The sequence below is a fragment of the Lathamus discolor genome, chromosome 1 (assembly GCF_037157495.1).
Source record: "Lathamus discolor isolate bLatDis1 chromosome 1, bLatDis1.hap1, whole genome shotgun sequence".
Taxonomy (NCBI): domain Eukaryota; kingdom Metazoa; phylum Chordata; class Aves; order Psittaciformes; family Psittacidae; genus Lathamus; species Lathamus discolor.
This window is the reverse complement of record NC_088884.1, coordinates 95509715-95529339: the sequence shown is the minus strand read 5'-3', so window position 1 is coordinate 95529339 and position 19625 is coordinate 95509715.

The window sequence follows — 19625 nt, the reverse complement described above, 5'->3', positions numbered from 1 at the left end:
CAATGATATAGGTTATGAAACAAATTGCTATTTGCAAATGTACATGCTAACTGGATAGCATAAAGTCATTAGCAATACTTCTGATGTTTCGGTTTGTCCTGGCTTCAGCAGTAGCAGTCATTTTTTCTCCTTCTTAGTAGCTGGTGCAGCGCTGTGTTTTTGACTTTTGGCCTGGGAACAGCGCTGATAACACCGATGTTTTTAGTTACTCTCAAATGTTTGGTCTGACCAAGGACTTTCTGAGTCTCATGCTCTGCCAGAGAGGAAGGGAAGCTGGGAGGAAGCAGAGACAGGACACCTGACCCAAACTAGCCAAAGAGGTATTCCATACCACAGCACGTCATGCCCAGGATACAACTGGGAGTTACCTGAAAGGGCTGGTTCACTGCTTGGTTGGGCTGGGTATCGATGGGCCGTATTGTATTCTCTTCTCTTGTTATTTCCCTTATCATTATTATCACTGGTGGTAGCAGCAGTGATTTGTGTTATACCTTAGTTACTGGGCTATTCTTATCTCAACCCGTGGGAGTTACATTCTTTAGATTCTCATCCTTTTCCCCCCAGGAGCCGAGGCAGGGGGGGAAGAAAGGCGGGGGAGTGAGCGAGAGGGCTGCCTGGCTGACCTACGGCCTCGGCTTAAACCACAACAAGCTAAAGATATCATTCCCTACAGAAGTGTCTACTATCTTACTGCTACTAACTCTACATGATTATGAGTATGGCAACAAGCAGTAATGCATGTCTTAGAATTTTATGCATGTAAGTTGTTTTCCTGATTTGCAGGAAGTCAGTATTTCCTTTAAGAATTTATGCATAACTGCTTATGAGGATAAACCTAATTAAATAACAGGTATTAAATGGTTTGTTTGTTTTTTGTTGTTTTTTTTTTGTTTGTTTGTTTTTTTGTTGTTGGGTTTTTTTTATTTTTTACTTCAGTCTACAGCTTGCTTCTAAACTGTTAGTTTTTTTGGGGTTTTTAATCATCACAAAAGTCTGGTGTGCATTACTGTGTCTTCTGGATTATATTTTATCTAGATATTAATAAGAACCTCCACTCGTATTAAACTTTCCTTTGCTTGCATAGCTCCAGTGAATCCATCAAATGTTTCATTATAACAGGTTCTTACTGTTCTGCTTCCTCTTGACACAGCTGTCAGATTCATAGTTAAAGCTGGAAGAAGTCTTTAATAACTGGACATCATTTTTCTTACAAGTGCAGAACTACAAATGCCCTCATAACCTACTCTAAATGTTTCCCATGAGTGCTCAAGAGCAACAGCCAAACAGAATTTGATTGGTGTAATACATACTTCCACATATGTTATATTTATAGGTCTTGTAAAGCCCTCTTTTTTTTTCTCACAACTCCTTTGATATCATTATTCTTGGGAATGCAGTTGATCAGTAAAAATCTAATACATGCTGCTTCACTGCAGAGGATGAGGGGATCATTTCTTAGGTCATGTACTTGCTCTATATTTTGTCCATAGACAGCTTGTCCATGTTTCATTATTATTTATTTCCTTATTAATCATTTGGGTTATTGATCAAATTTTGAACTGACAAGTGTTAGTATTAAAGCTTACAGAATGAATACATATTTTTGATATATAAATATATACACTTATGTATAACCACTGACAGGCACCCATGATACGTTAGCTAGTGAAATTATCTTCTGTGTGACATTTTCTTTTACCTGACTTTAAGCATCATCCATGAATGAAGAACTGAAGTAAGAATAAAACATATTGGGGTACAAATGGACCTTTAGGGTTGGCAGGTTTCACATTATTAATCATGGCTTGTTTTGCTTGATCTCTTTCACCTTGCATCCCAAATAGAGAATACCAGAAAAAATTATTCGCACCCTAGTTAAAACAAGTATGGAAAAAAATAATTGACAGCAAGTCTTAATGAAGAGTCGTATGAGACAGAGGGACCTAAGTCTAGGTAGTGTCACCTAGTGATTATTTGCAAAAGCTCAGAATTGAAAAAACAACCTGTTTAATTTATCTCCAGAAATGCTAAGGACTCAATTTACTTCATAGAATCATAGAATAGTTAGACTTGGAAGGGACCTGGGCAGGCAGAGACACCTTCCACTAGACCAGGTAGCTCAAACCCCATCCAACCTGGCTTTTAGTGAGGAGTGTGTGTTGATTGAAATCAGTTGTGTACTCCTCCTTGCAACCTTGGCATTATCCAGAAAATCTTTACTCACAAACAAACAGTCAGAAGGGATTTTAAGTAGCTGTTGTGCTGATGTAATTGTAGAAGACCTGAATGAAGCAGGACTCATCTGAGACTGCTTGGGACTGAGTGGCTACTGAACAGCAAAATGCTTATAAGTCATTGGAACAATCAGTGAAAAGATATTTTATCTTCCAAAAGGCCTATATTAATGAATTAATTTTCATATTTTGAATACTTCAGTTCCATTAAGATTTATATGCAACTGAGTTATGTCTACTGTGGGAAACAGCCTTGGAATTTATGCCATTTATGTATTTAAATTCCTAACCATAATACTACATTAACGTAGTTGCACTGAATATTAAATTGATGTAAATGTGTTAGTACTATATTCAGTATGTACTCCTTAGCATGTAAATATCATAGTACAGTAACGACATGCAAATTGGAAAATATTTTTCACATTCTTGGTACAAGTATTGGCTTTTTTGCATTAATTCCTGATGGCTTATATTCATCATAGCAAGATGACTTGCATTAAATTCTTTGATTGATAGAAGTGTAAATAAAGTCTGAATCATTTCCTGGATCTTGTAGTGTTACAATGCAGCTTGGTCCTATGACTTTTTCAAGTGGCATGAGGGAACCCTTCTAAAACTACTCACAAAATAGGCAGTGTTTTTGATCTGAAGATGTGAAGAGTTCAGAGAAGACTGTTGTGGTCTTCTGAGCTTGAATAAAAACCCCTGCAAAAACCCCAAACCCCAACCTTTGTTTGCATGGTGGAAAAATAAGTGCAGCTCTAACACAATTAGATATTTTAAAAAAATATATTACATTTGAGTGACCTGTATGAGCATAAATGACTTTCAAGTCCATTTAAAGGCATTCCTTGTTGGCTGTTTGTGAATCTGTAATCTTTGTGCTTGGATCCCTAAAAGGCAAGAACACTGTGATATGGCTATTGCCAGTACCAATGAAAAACACACCAAACAGAGAATAAAGCAGTTGTCATCCCAAACGTCTCATGCAGGAAAAGAGATTAGTCACCCAGTCAAAAACTTTGTATGCTAAATATCCTATGGGCTTTACTACACCTTTATTGGAACTGGAGATCTGGCTTCTCTTTGCTGCTGTGGTAAGGATGTGGATATGATCCTAAATAAAACATATCACATTTGAAACTCCTTTCCCTCCTTTCTCTCTCCCTCCCCACCCTGCTTCAGAGAACTTTCTTCTTTGTGTTGGTGTCTCACCAAGCCCTAATCTGGATTGAGCCTGTGGGTGCTGCTGTCATGCAAACTGTAGTCAGAAACATCTTCACCGTTGGAAACTGGAAATTCTTTTGAGAGAAAATAATTAATTTACAGCAATTATGAATAGTATTTCACTTATCTAAAGCAACAGTTCACCTACCACCTGTGTAGCCTATGCTTCTGCTAGGAATGCAGTAAGTAGATATCAAAAATTTATTATAACTTTTGCTGAAATTTTCAATGCTAATGCACTTTTTATGCAAAACAGTCACTAGATTATTTTTTTTTTTCTAAATCCTCTTCCCTTATGCAGAGACTGTTAATGGAAATACATTCTATACTGAAAACTTTTTACTGTTTGGTTTTAAAACCGGCTTCTATAACACAGATCTCTTAAATGGAAATGTAAATACAAACTGTTTATGATATGATATAAAATACTTTTATGCTGCAGCACTCTTTAATGTTACAGTACTGTATATACTGCACTGATTGTTTTCTATTAAAACACATTAAACAAAGCCTGTTTTAAACCTAGTCCTAGTTCATATTTTACACAATTTTAGCTAAGCTTTTAAACAAAATCAAACTCATACAAAAAACCTTTTCTTATAGACTAACCGTATAGTGATTTCCCATTTTCAATGGAAAAAGTGGGAAGATGATAAGTTAGTTTTGAAGGCAGTCACTTTAAAACATGCTCACTTTCAGGTAGGTAAAAGCATTCTCAAACTAAGTTATATTGAACTGCATCTGCAATCTTCCATTTCTACTCTTGGGTTAGAAGACTTCATTACTTTTGCCCTTTCAGCCAGACAGGGCATATATTTACATAAATTCACATATTAAATGTCAACACAGTGAAAATAACACCATTAAGTAATAGCCCAAGTTCTTCAGTGACCCCACAAGAAAGATTTTGGCTGGAAAACGGATGCCTTCTCTCAGGATAAGACAAGTAACAGTCTTGCTTTCTCAGATAAGCACTCCCCAAAGCATTTTTGCGCTTTACACCCTCAGTTGCTCCACTGTGGACAACAGGAACTCTGTAGGCATGGCCCCGTGCAACTTCCCTGTAATCCCTGCTCCTTAAGGATGTTCCCATCCTTTTCTCCATCACAATGCTTGAGTCTGCTGCCAGGTGGTCATGCCTGGGTCTCCCCTGAGTCCCTCAGGGTGGAAGCCTTTTTTTTTTTTTCCAGTTTCCCATGTGCAACCAAATAAATCTGTGAGTCTCTCTCAGGCATATACAAAGTGACAACTTGAAATACGTATTTAATTTTGAGTTCTGTGAGAAGGTACACTGACAGTCATTCTGGGGTTTAAATGGGAAAAGACATGTTCTATTTTCTCTGCTCATTAACTTTGGAATGGACTGGTTACAGTCTGGGAAAGATCACTTCTTCTGTTAAAGATTAAAAATTACTGTTGGCCTAATTTAAGTATCACTGTTCCTTAACACATTTGAGTTTTTATGTTTCTAGCACAGCAAATACTTTGGTAATACTCATTGGTGATGAAAGTTTGAGATCTGTAAAGCGGTGTACTGTAAACACAAAGGGATAATGTGGCCCAAAGAACTGATGTCATGATTTGCTCTTTTATTTTCATTGCCCAAAGTTCCTGCTGCCTTACAGGGAAGATAGTACTGCAAGAGCTGCATTTTATGGAAACCTATGCAGAAGCTTCCAGACTTTTGCATCACATCAGATAGAGATATGTTTTAAAATTCTTAAAATGATTTTAGCTGGAGTCCTACAACATGGGAAGTTATTCTTTCCTGCTGTAGAATGGTGTGAAATTGAAGTGCTTAGAGAGTCTTAGAGAGTTACATTTAACATCCTAGTGTTATAGCTATCTTGTTGCAAGGGCTATAACTGTCTTGAAGCAAATTACACATCCTTCTGGTTCAGGCTGTCCATCTTACTCTGACCCATGTTAATTTTTTTAAGCGTTTATTAAAACTCCAGAAAAAAAAAAAAAACAACACAAACCCACCCCTAAAAACCCCCTCAACACCTGAGTAGCTTGCATAATGTTACTAGCATGCATCTTTCATCCTTAAGGTATAAAGTATGTATATACTTTTTAAATGCATGGTATTTAGGAAGGCCACATATTGAAAAAGGACTCCAACTTTGGTGATGGATATTTGCTCAAGATTCTTCTCCACAAATAAAAGGACAAAATTTAAAATATGGCTTTTGTTTCAGTGTAACTTTACAATAGATAAACATTTAATAACAGTCAGCTATGACATTTACAAAGAGGAAAATATTTGAACACAGACACTCAGGAAATTCTCAGAATTCTCAAGAACAAATCTAAAACATTGCATCTTTACTGTCCACAGCTGAGCTCTATGGACAGTCACTAAGAAAAGCTACTTTATTTGATGAAAAGCAGGTTTTGAATGCGTCCATTTTTCCTGGCAATTTTACTCAAACTGAATTTGGTTCATGCTGTGAATTTTGGTCTTTTTTTTTTTTTTAATTGTTATGTACAATCTTAGGGAAACAAGATCATGGCTAAGTTTTGGTGCTGAAAAAACTTAATATTTTTTAAGTTCTGTCTGAAACCTTTGAAATTTGGTTGTAAAAATGTCACCTAGATATGGGACCAAGGGATTGAGGCTTGCAAAAAGTAGCAGCATCTGTTGTTCTTGGTGGACTTTGAGGAAGGTAAAACTATTTAGAATGTCCTTTTATTCTCACTGCCTGGAACAGCTGCTCAAAGAGAGAGGAAATGGCTTTCTCCCAGTACTTGTCAAACAACTGATGTGCAAATTATCCCTCCAAGGGGCAAGGTAGACAATGACAGCATGTTCATAACTCAAGAGTAAAGTTGCAGCCCTGTGGGCAAAATTCAGAGGAAAAGATTAAAAGCTTATGGGACCGAAATTTTACTAATAAAAATTTAATTAATGATTTTTAATAATATACTACCTGGACTGCCAGATCAGGATTAATTAAATGCAGCCTGTATTATATAATTATCAAACCAGAACAACCTATATATGCATGTTATATGTCTATAAATTTCATAAAAATAATGCTTTGAATGAGCATGTGTCCATTATTTCCAGGTGTCTTCTTTCCTAGGTAGTCTGATTCAACAGCCTTCATAGGATAAAAAGAAAACAGGAGGAAGTTCTTGCAATAAATATAGCTTGCAATAGTGAAATCTCCATTTTTTTCAGTATCATGCAGGAGTTACTCAACATGTGATGTGATCTTTGATAAGAAATAACTAAGTTCTTAAACCTGTAATTGCTTAGTTGAATGAATTTAACAAAACAGGTTACAGTACAGAAAATCTAGTAATTTGATTATGTTTTCTATTGCACAGTAAAGAAACAGAGCACAACCTAACAAAATATTTCAATGTTTATGAACTGAAACATATTTCAGTAACATCTGGTTAGAAGTTAACATTTTAGGTGATCTATTATTATCAGTATTAAATATATTACCCCAACCGAAATAATGAATTTCATTTTACTTGTGTTTAATAGCAAACATGAATCAGAAAATGTTTCCTGAATTTTATTAAAATTCTGTTGTAGCTCGTTTTTAACTGAGGACAATGAAGCACTTGCAGAATACAGAATGGTATAATCACTGGAAAGATAAAGAGCTCCAAGCTACCTGTTCTATATTGTTAGCATAAATGGAAAATAAGATTGGATCAAGATAAGAGTTTTGCAAGACTGCCTTGGTTATATTCTCGGCAAAATTTTGCTCCTCTGTGATTGGACATGCAGTTTATTCTAAATAAGGTTCTAATCTTGAAGTCTTTACCTAGACAATGAATATGTGAGCTACATGTGGCCTCAGGCCTACATGTCTGTGGCTGGTAGGACTCAATGCAATTAAAGAACCTTAATGAAATGAAAGTCTGAAGGACTTTGGCATGAGCCTGCAACACCTCAGACATAGCTGACAGAATTCACTATTGAATCTTTTCTGATCTGTATATGGTAGAAATTGTGTGGTCTACAGAAACTGAGTGATCTAACAGCATCACTAAATCTCTTCAGTAAAAATCACATAATGTGCTTTTCAATTTAGCTCCACTCAGGAAAATTGCAACCCTATTTTTAGGGTGCAGCTGAGAGCATGCTTTTTAAAATGCATAATCTGTGGAAATTTCTTTCAGAATGAAAGCAAATACTTTAAGCAGGTTTGCAATAGTATTGCTGTTTCATTTTCTTGGGTGTTGAAATAGACTAGTCTTCAGGGGTGACTACTGTGCTTTGAAATGGAATTTGTGTGACTTCCTTGAAAAGCGCTTGTGTATGTGTATGTATATATATGTGTGTATATATATAAATCATATCTATATGTGTGCATTTTCTAATTCTGAAGTGCTAAGGATAGAAAACAGTGATTATATGCAAGGACTTATCAAATGTCTGTGTGTGGGGGTTGGGTTGGTTTTTTTTTTCCCCAATAAAATATCAGAAAATTTTAGTCTACCTATAAAGTAATCCAAAGCTTTCTTTTTCACAGCCACTGCAGCATTGACTTTGGCTGAGGAGAAGATAAGAGGTGTTTGTCACCTGCAGCAGTATTTTTAGTTTGGAAAAAACAACATTTAGTACTGGTCAAGGTGGTCCTGTTAGATCTGTAGCTAAAGAACTGAAAAGAATTCTAGTTCTTATTGCTGGAATTCTTTGCAAGATGGTCTTTTCCTTGTGACTATCTACTTTTGCGTGTTCTTTGTTCACTGAAAGTGAATGCCATTTCAAATATTCACGGAAAAGTGAAGCTGTAATACATACTCTATATATATGCACTATTTGTACATACATACACTATATATACAATTTAAACTGTGTGTTTTTTTACCAAAGCCATTTTGTAAAGCCTTAAATGTTGGAAATGTAAGGAATTTAAAAGGTGTTTGTGGGGTCTAGAAAGTACTGTTGAAAGGCGTATTGCTTGATGGTTCATTAATTCACTTTTTCCTCAATATAACGATACTGGTGGTCTTTATTTCTGCGTTTGTGTGTTTAAGCATAAATATTCTTGTGCATTTATGGTGTATCAGGTCCCCAGTTAGAGATTCTGTGTAATCTGAACTGCATACATACATTGTTAACAAAACCATACTGCTTTCTGCTGCTGGATCATAAATAGGTGATAATATTTGGACACTCTTCACCACTAAAGTAAGATCAATGCAAAATGAATCAATCCTATAAAGGCAAAAGTAGTGGGTTTTTTTTTGTTTTTGCTTGTTGTTTTGTTTTTAAAAACTTATTTCTATGACTTGAAAGTGAGAAATTACTCCCATTTTCCTCTGTTGTCTTGTAATTTGCATGATTTCTCAATATTCTATAAATGATTTTTTTGGTTTTGGAGCTAAATGATTGTGTCCTCCCAGCTTTTAGGGAATATCTATAAAGTTATTTTGCAGAAATCTTTATTTAGAATTTTCGGTGACCACTGCAGATGTATAAATGTGCAAGAACTCAATAGTGGAACTTCCCAAGAAAGAGAATATGTTAATATAATACTGAGACGCCTCTCCTGGAAACTCCAAGAAAGAACTTCTACCATTTGCCTTCCCTGAATGATTTTGAAACTCCATACTAAAAAGTGGAGAACAGCAGTGCTGCTATCTCTGCCTGAGGAAACTTTCTCTTTTCTTTCATATGGTCCTAGAGACTTGCCACATGGAAGATCCTTCTGTCATTCCTTTTGCTTTGTTTCACAATTAGTTCAGGTGCTGGTCATTTGGAAGATCTGAGCAGTGCATTGGGACAGATGACCTCTAGGGATTCTTTCCAGCCTCAGTATTCTGTGTATATGTGTGTGTGCATATGTACATGTGGGCAATTTCTTTGGGTGCACAGAGAACTGTTTAACCCAGACATTTTTGTCATGTGTTATGCCTCTGGCAGTCCAGCAGATACCTCTCGTACCTACCTGGTAGTGACTGCCGGTTTATTGAACATATCTAGTATATGTTCACTATAACTAAAATAGACCTGCATGTGACTTTCTTCTTCAGCAAAATACATTTCATTCTTTCCCAGCTCTCATCCCAGAGTGAACTGGAAAATATTTTGTTGTTATGACCATAGAGCAAGCCATGTAAATGCCAACTAAGGGGCAATCTGAATAAAATCCTCTTTCTAGCAGCGGAGCAAGGGGACAAACACATTTTCTTCAAGAGTTCCCATGTATAAATGTACTAGTTGCGCATAGAAGTTGCTTGTAATTATGGTCCAAATGGTCCAAATAACATTCATTATTTCAGGAAAGTAAAAAAAGATCCCAAACATCCAGGATGAGAACAGTCTCAAATCTGTTCTCATCTGAAGAAAAAATACACACACACACAAGTATATTTACATACACATAAAGACACACACACATATATATAAAGTTTTTCTTTTCTTCCTTATTGTAGATCTTGGGTTGTTTGTAAAGCTGATCTAAGACTGTTTCCAAGTTTAGCATCCAAGTTAGTGGCTTGGATTTTTCTAGGTGTCTATTGTTAGAGAACAGTACCATAACACAGCAAAAATATTCATTGTCAGTGGGAACTTGACATTTAAAATTCATCTGCATCATTGATCCTCACTGTAAATATCTTCACAATAATCTTTTTAATAAAAACTTCTAAGATAGATAAGCAAAGAATTGGTAAAGAGAGACACTTTAGATATGTCCACCATTAATTTCTGACATTGGTGATTTACTTCTGATTACTGCATGATTGGATGATTACTGTAGATGATTATTGACTTCCCGCACGCGAATGGCCTATTTGTTAATGTCTCAGATCCTAATGTAGTTCTTTAATTCCCACCATTATAGCTTCTATCCTTTAAATAGAATTGAGTGCAAGTTCACTCCTTTATTGTGAATAAATTATCATTCTTTTTCTAGGATTTAAAGAAAAATAATATTAGATTAATTTAATCATCATAAATGAAGATTTTTTTATCATTACAAACCCATTGTTACCTGTTAGAAATATACTAACAAGAATCAGAAAATTTATTAAACATTTGTCCAATAAAGTTGCACAAGAACCTTCCTCCAGGAATCTGTAGAGATTCCTATGTTGTTGTAGTGTATAAAAAAAATAACCACAGTTTGCACTCTTAATTTAATGTTGTTTTGCAGCTCTGGTCATCTCAGCAGAGAAGTCAATGGGCCCATCCAGGATGCTGGTCACTGGGGCTCATGCACTTTGAGGAAGAGCTGGGGGAAGGGCAAAATACTTTCCATGGCCACATTACTGTTAAGACACGCATCTGTGTATGGACATGTGACTGTTATGAATGATATTAATAGCTATTAACTACCATTAGCAGGTTCAAAGCATCTAATTCAGTGATGAACTTGACAAACGTAGAAACCCGAATCACCTTACTTTTCACACTGCAGTTTTTACCACGATATGCATCTGTTCAGATGGTTAATAGTAATTGCTGTCATAGCCACCACACAGATCAGTTTGTTTCCAAGCCCATTTCCTAAATCCTGTTCCCAAATACTTTCAGAGAACATTTTATTTGGTCCATTTTGCCTTCAAATAAGAACTGAGGAGTGATGTCTCAAGTCCGTTTTGCCTACACACTTAGTGAATCCCTTCTCTTTGACTTCCAGCTGTTTTGTGAAATAAAATGAGATCTTCAGCTAGCATGAGGATTTTGATCCCAAACCTTTCCAAGTGAAAGATTAGGACAGGCATGACTATGATGAATATTAGATCTGATATAAATTGGGAATAGCTGCTCTAAAGTTAGCAGAGTTATACTAAGTTAAAAAGGGTGTGGGGAGATGAGGCTACAGATATGTGACTAATATAAATATGAAATCATGTGTGTGTGTGCACACTGTGTCAGGTACACCTGCCCTAACAAAAGCCCTGACCAGAGGCTGGGGGATCTTCCCCCAACAGACAGATCACAGAATCACAGAATCCCAAGGGTTGGAAGGGACCTAAAAAGATCATCTAGTCCAACCCCCCTGCAAGAGCAGGGTAACCTACAGTACATCACACAGGAACTTGTCCAGGCGGGCCTTGAATATCTCCAGTGTAGGAGACTCCACAACCCCCCTGGGCAACCTGTTCCAGTGCTCTGTCACTCTTACAGCAAAGAAGTTCTTCCTGATGTTAACGTGGAACTTCCTATGTTCCAGTTTACACCCATTGCCCCTTGTCCTATCACTGGATATCACTGAAAAAAGCCTAGCTCCATCATCCTGACACCTACCCTTCACATATTTGTAAACATTGATGAGGTCACCCCTCAGTCTCCTCTTCTCCAAGCTAAAGAGACCCAGCTCCCTCAGCCTCTCCTCATAAGGGAGATGTTCCACTCCCTTAATCATCTTTGTGGCTCTGCGCTGGACTCCTTCAAGCAATTCCCTGTCCTTCTTGAACAGAGGGGCCCAGAACTGGACGCAATATTCCAGATGCGGCCTCACCAAGGCTGAGTAGAGGGGGAGGAGAACCTCTCTTGACCTACTAACCACTCCCTTTCTAATGCACCCTAAGATGCCATTTGCCTTCTTGGCCACAAGAGCACATTGCTGGCTCATGGTCATCCTCCTATCCACCAGGACCCCCAGGTCCCTTTCCCCTTCACTACTTTCCAGCAGGTCAACCCCCAACCTGTACTGGTACATGGGGTTGTTCTTCCCCAGATGCAAGACTCTACACTTGCCCTTGTTAAATTTCATCAAGTTTCTCCCCGCCCAACTCTCCAGCCTGTCCAGGTCTCGCTGAATGGCAGCACAGTCCTCTGGTGTGTCAGCCACTCCTCCCAGTTTTGTGTCATCAGCAAACTTGCTGAGGGTGCACTCAGTTCCCTCATCCAGGTCATTGATGAAAATATTAAACAGCACCGGTCCCAGCACCGACCCCTGAGGAACTCCACTAGTCACAGACCTCCAGCTAGATTCTGCGCCATTGACCACAACTCTCTGCCTTCTTCCTTTCAACCAGTTCTCGATCCACCTCACTACTTGATCATCAAGCCCACACTTCCTTAGCTTATCTATGAGGATGCTGTGGGAGACAGTATCAAATGCCTTACTGAAATCAAGAAAAACTACATCTACCGCTCTACCATCATCCCTCCACCTAGTCACTTCCTCATAGAAGGCTATACCAGGATTGCTCCTGGGACTGCAGCGCTTGTCCCACCACACAGGGTTGCTGGTGGGTGCAGGGGCAGGGTGTTGGTCCTGAGCCAATGGGGAGCTATGTGACCATATCTAGTCACAGTTCAGAGTTGACACGGGTATAAAAGGAGCGCCGTGGGCAGCCATATGCAGTCAGTCCTGCTTGTGTCAGGGTCTGCAGCTCTGCCATGGAGTAGGGACAAGCCCAAGGGAATGCTTCAAGGTTGGGAGCGCTCCCTTTTAAGTGAGTGATGGATGGTGTGTTTTGGATCATTGGCCATAAAGGTTTAAGATTCAGCAGTGTAGTGATGAATAACCTTTGCTACTAGTAGATTTGTTCTCTCTCTCTCTCTCAAAAAAAAAAAAAAAAAAAAAAAAACTCAACCCAACAAAAAAGAAAACAAAGAAAATGGGTGTAAAATATAATATTTGTTTCTGAATTTTCTTAAGGTGCTGTATAAGGTACAGTGCCGTAAGTAAGGTTTTGTTTTTTTTCTCCACTATCATTTTGACTTCAGTACTTGGGTTTTTAATCTACTTGTGCTTGCTTGTGCAGAGACCACATGAATGAAACATTTTCCAGAGCTGTCACCAGAGTTAATTCAGTCTGGAATTACATTTTCAAACACAGCTAATTGTTGTATATCTAAGATCAGTCGCACTATGCAAATTTACTGAAATTGAAGATCTAGAGATTGTTTTCAAATATGCATTAACCAAAGAAGGTGTGAATGCTGTTGCTGTTCTGTGGCAAGTTAATAGTGCTTGGTTGGGTTAGCTTTGGAAGGAAAAAACACTGTGTCTATGTCCTTCAAGATTTTCTAGTGGTTCTGATTAAGGCTGGAAAAAACATACTTATATGTGGGAATTTGTTAATTTTACGCAAAACTAAAGTGAACATTATTGATTTAACACAGTTATGTGTTGTGTGTAGGCTTCTCTCCAGACACCTCTTTTAATGTATCTATTTTTAAACCTTATATAAACATAATCTAGCCATGAATTGTTATAAATCTTAACCAATGGGATTTGGGTGTGGGGAATTAGGATAAAAATGGACATCATTTGAAGCCAGCTGTGCTGCTACCTGTTGTGTTGGAAATGGAATTATGATTGCTACATGTTCATTTGGTTGCTGAAATGCTTAGTAAATGAGTGTTGGTTTGGATTAATATAAACCCATACGGAAAAACCAGCAGGGTGGAAACAGAGTAGATCAAAGTAAGCCAGTGTTTCACAGATATTGAGAGATTCTTAAAAGGCATTGGCAATGTAGAATATGTCTGCTTATCTCCTTTCAAAACCACTGCAGCAATAAAATAAAAAAAAAAAAAAAAAGAGAAAGAAAGAAAAAGAGGAAAAAAAAGGGCAAGGAGCTATTTTGGGAGAACATTAAGGTTACAGAATCCCAATGATCACTACAATATCTGCCTGCTCTCTCAGGAGGGCAGTTTAGAAAAGAATTTTGCTAATTTCATAGTACCTAAAGAGAGGGTTTGCAATTGTTGTTACCAAGTTTTATTCCCATTGGCAAAATCAATAATAATTTATAAGCCACCAGGACTGCCTCCATAATGCAGAGACAAAATAAAGGGAATTTGGGTGAGGTATGCCCCGAGGAGAGAGGTACCTCCATCCCCCTGTAACACCCCCCAGCCTCTCCCATGCTGGAGGGGAGTCACTTGCTCATTCCTCTATTTTCTTCCTTTCCTTGGGGAAAGAAGCAGGAGGAAAAGTGTTGTTTACAATATCTGGGTCTTGAAAGCTTGAGAAATTCATTCCACACAGTGTTATGCCTGAAGAAAACTTCACCCTGTTCTGATGCATGAGGCCAAGTGATTTAAGTACCACTGTTATGTAAACATTTACATTTGTAAAAAAATATACTTTCTTTTAATAATTTTATCTTTCCAATGCGTACCATCTTTGCTTAATAGCAAACATTAAAACAAGATATTTACAAAGAGAAACCCTTGTCATTTGGCAGAGAGAACTTCAATAATCCTCTGCTGTTTGCTCCCCCCCCCCTCCATTTTAATTGTTAATATCTTTTCAGCATGCAGGAGAAATAATCTCCTACCATGGTAAAGCAGTCAGCCTAATTGAAAAGAAATACAAGGCATCTAGAGCACAGCTGAAAAATTCAGCTAAAAGCAATCTGTCATTATCTTTCCAATACCAGTTTTAAATAGGTATTAAAGTAAATGGGGGAAACATCTTCTCATTTCTCTCGCGGTATCATTTCGTTTTTACTGAAATCCCTAATCCTCAAATGAAGATTCTGCCTGATACCCAACAAAACACTCAGACTCAAGTGTCTTGGGAACCAGATCCAAAAATAGAGGAATAATTTCCCTATCATGAATTAATCTCATTTGAAAATGATTTTTAAAATACAGTTTATGCAATGCAAATCCTCACTCCCAGAATAACCTGTATTTGTGGTTGTTATGCCACAGTCAAGAGATAAATTACTGCTCAGTGAGCTGTTTCAGCATGGCAACGTGAACTGCAGCTGGGATTAAGGAAACTGATGAAGCATAACATACCATGAAAGAAATGAAAACATTTTATAGGACACATGGGTATTATTGACAGGTTTCTACTTTTCAGATACAATGAATTCTCTCAGCAGGAGTCTGTATTTGAAAAGTATCCTGCATTAGGAAATTATATGCCACATTTGAAAGTGTTCACACTTTTTTTTTCTTTATTATTAGTATTATGCACTATATAACACATTTCAATTTAATTGAAGAAATGTTGTATTGTGATGCTGAACAGTTATTTAATGGCGATACTATTTCAGCTTGGTAGGGAAAGCTGGATTCATCTGAAGCCGAGACATCCACAGATTTGTAATTGCCAATGCATGCTTCTGAGTAGGTAAAAATATATTGAATATATGTCAGGTGGGCTCTTATAGAAAATCCATCATGTCCTTAACAGGTCAAGCCCAAACAAAATCTTACTAAAGCTATTAACTTCAAAGTTTATTTGGCTCTGGTCTCAGAGAGACAATTTTCTTCAGACTTCTTCACCGACTGAAAACCTCACAGCAGTAGGAACCTCGGGGACTGCATGATGTTGCATGTGCTCAGCAAATGTAAGGAAATGACTGGTTAAATAGACACCCCTACATGAATCCTGTCATATTGAAAAAGAGAACTTTTAGCATTCTGCTGCAAAATACAGCAGCTAATTACTTTTCTTTCATCAGCCTTTCTTTCTCATCTTTTTCTTGAAGTAGTAAAAGATTCAGCTAGACTGAACAAAGGCTGTGCTCTCAGGAGTAATCATCTGTTGGTAGAAAATTATGCGACATTTCTGCTGTTATTCTTTCTAGTGTTCACGTACTGGAAAATTTTGTACTTAAAAGTGTGACCAAGATACTGCCTCTGTTGTAACTATAGATATAGTGGTAGAGAAGAAAAAAGCAAGAAATTAGGAAGAATTCCTTCCTACTGTGTGCTTTCTACTCAGTCCTTTCATTAGAATCAATAGCCATTAGCATTTTGGAGGGATTAAATTCCCTCCAAAGAGTTTTCAAGGCTCTTTTGGTGACGCAATATCTCTTAAGTCTCTCTTCACTCAGTGTCCTTATAATCCTAAATTCATGAAGCACAGAGGCTTAGATCAAGGTGACTTTACACAACGCTTTAGCCAGTCTAATAGCTTGCATGTAAGCACAGTTAGTAACAAAGCTGATTGTCTCACCGGTGAGATGCAGTACTAGCTTTTATAGCCTGGCTAGACTGGAGTCTAATGGGTGGAGTTTTCTGCAGTTATATCTTGACTAGCTGCTTCTTTTGAAAAGTCTGAGCAGTGAAGACAGAAGTGAAGACAGGACCAAATATGTCCTGTTGTCATCAGAGATGCACTAGCTTTTGTAATGCCAGTAATGCAGATTTTCAGAGAGCTGCTGAAGGACTTCAATGCTTGCTGTTGCACAGGCAGCAGAATGGGGCAAGTACCACATCACTGCACAGGTTTGCACTTCTCCTCTCTGCTATACTTGACGGCAGCAGGGAGCTCTTCTGAAATCCCACAGTTCAGGCTAAGGATCACTGGGAGGCAGAGCCTATCCATAGAAACTGTCATCCTTTTTGCCTTGCTGAGTAATTGGCATTTAGATGTAACAGTGAACTCTTCTCTTTTCCCATTGCTAGTAAGTAATCTGAAATCCTACTACCTACTTGCAAATTAAAAACATGTTTATTCTTAGTCCACTGCTGAAGAACACAAAACTTATAAGTATATAATACTATATAAGTAACCAAATTTTATAAATGTAAGAGATAAAGTTTAATAAGTATTTAAATGGAGGGGAAAAGCACTTCTTGTTTGACCATTATGCTTGTTCTGGTGTTATTCCTTAAGTCAAAGCTAGAAAGATGATAAGTTTATGGGAGGACACATAGACAAAAGAATGAAGGTGGAGAAAGACAAATTAATACTAAAGATAATCTGGCTGAAAACTGGTTAGAATAAGAACTACATGATGTTAGATAAGCTGCATTATTCTTCACTGCAGACCAAAATCTAGACCATACGATTTTTCTGCTCTGTTTTTCATTTAGAATGAAACAGAAAGGACAACACAATGACAATAATAATAAAAGTAATATTAATAATAATCTCTTGCAGGGCCAGAGAAAAAAAAATAGGGGATTTAGGTGTTATATGTAGTGAGACTGCATGTGGAATGCAGATTAGTACACATTAGGTGAAAGAAAACGTTTGTGCAAAACATTGCCTGTCTGAATACTGATTTCATAATCAGAATGGAAAGATGTTGAAAACAGAGAATACTTCTTGTGTTTTACAAAATGTCATTGTTTTCAGAAGTTATACTGTATTGTATGCATCATATTATGCAGTGCAGGATCTAGATAAGAAAATCAAGCCAGTAAACTCAAAACACCGGACACATCTGCTTTTCAAAAGCTGGTACAGCGCTAAACCTGAAGAAAGAACAAAGACAGAGGAATTGCATTTTACTGGCATTTGGCAGTGATGAGATGCCCATGGTTATAACTGTGGCATACAGAAAATTTTACTTGCTCCCCACGTCTGGGCTACTGGTTGAAACTACTTATTCCTATTCTGTTTGGTTTACCCCATTTATATAAGATAAATTATTAGAAGGACTTAAATTATACTTCTGTGCGTATAAGAGCAGAATGTGGTTTCTATATATTACTTCTGTTTTACTCTATATATTACTTCTGTTTTACTCTGATTAAGATAATCAGGTGCCAGTTTAATGTAGTCAGGTTCCAGAACTGGACTGCCTTCCAGGTAAGATAGTCAGGTTCTGCTTATATTCTCCTTATATTATCTTATATGAGCAGAACAGGATATGTTAGAACTCTGATTAAACATACAGGTTATACTCATCACAGAATTACAAAATATTCTTATTAATATAAAAAACCTCGGTTACCATCCTGAGGTGGTTAAGTGTTAAAAGACTATTACATTTCCAGTAGGATGCTTGTGGGGGTTTATTGTTGTTTTGTTTATTTGGTTGGTTGGTTTGATTTTGGTTGGTTTGGTTTTGCTAGTGTCTAGGGAAGTATCCTCAATGTTATGAGTAGACTGAAAAAGTGACCAATATTTTCTGTCTATTCCATCTATCTCTCCCAAATACTCTCAATTGAACTTTGTATCATAGTTTAGTTTGCGTTTAACAATTGAAACAATCAACTGAGGCTGAGCATAGTAATATTTACAAGCTGGTCCTACTTAACTCACATTTGAGGTGAGGAAGGGTGAAATGAAGTAAAAATGATGCAAAAGAGAAAAATATCCTGCATTTTAAAAAAATAATTGACAAAGAGTATTTGCTGTTTCTTGTAAAAGCCAAATATCCTTACCTAAAGTTTTCTGCCACAGAAGCTGCCCCCAATGTCCTCATCACCAACTACAGGACAAGTCCCAGCTGGAATCATTTATTGGCTTAGTCAAGTGCTCCACTACTTTGTTCTAAATATGTCAACTTTGATTCATCCTTGGGCTTAGTTGCTGTCAAACACTGTTAAATGGAACTGGAATCAGCGCTGCACCTAGGCTTCCACTAAGCCAAAACCATAATCACTTCTGTAGAAATGTTAGCATTCTGTGGCACTAAAGTGTTGCTTTGATAAGGAGTGTGGCATTTCTGTGAGGGTATCTTGTATGAAAAGGGAAGTCTGGTCTCATCGTTGGCACCAGATACAGGTAAGAAGTTCATATCATCAGTACTGAAAGCTTTGGCAACAAGCTCTGTTTCTCAGAAGTGCCAAACTTGTTATTTGTCTGCATGATTTATACTGTCAGGGCCCATGCACGAGTACATTATGAGGCCAGAGTTAGGACTATCCCCACCAACTAAAGCACTGGCAACTTTTCGCTTAACATTTGTTTGGAGTCTAGTATCATAAGCAAGACCAAATGGAAAAATTGAATTGTTCTGAGAGGTGAAGGGTAAAGCACAAAATAAGTGGATAAGGGAAAAATAAAGGATAAGGTGTCCCTGCCCATAGCAGGGGGGTTGGAACTATATGATCTTGAGGTCCTTTCCAACCCTAACTATTCTATGATTCTATGATTCTAAAAATCGGTTTCATCTACAGGGTGCAAAAGCAGTTAAAGAAAGAAATGCACTCAGAATAGCATGTTATCTACTTCTGCTCATACTGTGAATGGTTTTAGGTAGCATTTACATAGATTCCAGAGGGTGTTTTAAAGGATAACAGCATTTGAAAGAAGTGTACATTTGGATGCCATGTGAGATATGAGGAAGGAATCACAAATGCTAACTAACAATAATTGCCAATGTGGTAATTTATATTACGTTGAAAACTAAAAATTGAAGGCAACTTGGATATGTGAATATTCACATGGTTGGTGAGCACTAATTTTGAGCAGGATTGTTGCTGTTATTTATCAGGGAGTCTTTAAAATGTGATAATGAACCACATGGCCTCCAAAGGATGCATATCTTTATGAATTTATGAAGCTGAGTTTTTGACCCTAG